Raw genomic sequence first — 1159 nt, 5'->3', positions numbered from 1 at the left:
GCATTATTCAAATATTTTTCTTTTTAATTGAAAAAAAAAATTTTTTTTTGAATTTATTTTACATTTTTCATTTCTAACATTCACAGCATTGTTCACAGCCACTCAACTGTGAATGAAGCAACATCGACACATACAAAAACACATATCAGCGTGTAATTACTCCAAAATTATTAATAATAACTACGCGCAAATACTATTGTAGCAATTTATTGGCTATTTTATAAACATTTGGATTTCTCTGATTGTAACTATTTGCGTCTGTGTGCAATTATTTGAAAAATTATTAACATCCGTTGTTTTTTCTGCACATGTGCGAGTGTGCGAGTGTGCGTGTGTTTTATTGAAACTTTCCAGCAAATTAATGTGCAGCATTTCGGTTGCGCATCAGCTAATGTCACCTACAAAACGTCATAAGTCACTGACATGACAATGTGACAGCAAATATGACAGACAGAATATTGTACATATATGATGAATACGCATCTGCTGGCTGGCTACCTGACGGTGACAATGTGAGATCGAACATTAATAATAAATACTTTTGCGGCATATGCTTGTGTGGCCGTGTGTGTGTGTGGGCGAAGTCGCTGCGCTTCAATGAGTGCCGATGCGCCAGTCATGTGTGACACCCCTTCTTTCAAAGCGGCCGGTGCACAAAAAGTTGTAGTTATTTTTATGACAATGGATTGAGAATGCTTAACAGTGAAAATGATTGGGGCATACATGTATATTTACGTGTATATGTAGATATATGTATATGAAAATATGTATTTATAAAAAATTATTGGACAACAGTAATAAATGCGACTAAGAACTCTATGGGGAACCTGTAGTAAATTTGTGTCACCTTCTCCAGCGTTGGGTGGATGCCTACATGATTTTGAGCATAAAATATTGCCAGACAATTTTTTTAATTAAACTAGTTTGATTTATTTTGGAGAGGAGAGGTGTTTTGTCTTATGTTGTACTGGAAATTTTTTTTAGATTTTTCTCGAATAAAATGTAGAATTTATGAGGAAGAGTAAGAAACTACTGAAATATTACTTAAAAAAATGTTTAATTAAATGTTTTAAATGAAAAGGTATATTATTAACTCTTATACACATCTAGATGTGTATAAGAGACAGGGCATGCTTCACTGCATGCGTGGGCTAAAGGT

The 1159-nt window shown here is 33.8% G+C and overlaps 1 protein-coding gene across 1 annotated transcript in view; it reads right to left on the bottom strand.

Annotated features, from left to right (window-relative positions):
- Nucleotides 1-1159, bottom strand: part of LOC108967783 — a 104439-nt gene that overhangs the window by 12973 nt on the left and 90307 nt on the right. The window lies entirely within an intron of this gene.

This window comes from Bactrocera latifrons, unplaced genomic scaffold, assembly GCF_001853355.1.
Source record: "Bactrocera latifrons isolate USDA-ARS-PBARC rearing strain unplaced genomic scaffold, ASM185335v1 scaffold_2, whole genome shotgun sequence".
Lineage (NCBI taxonomy): Eukaryota > Metazoa > Arthropoda > Insecta > Diptera > Tephritidae > Bactrocera > Bactrocera latifrons.
Note: the sequence above shows the minus strand (reverse complement) of the source record. Positions and strands in the feature narration are given on the sequence as shown.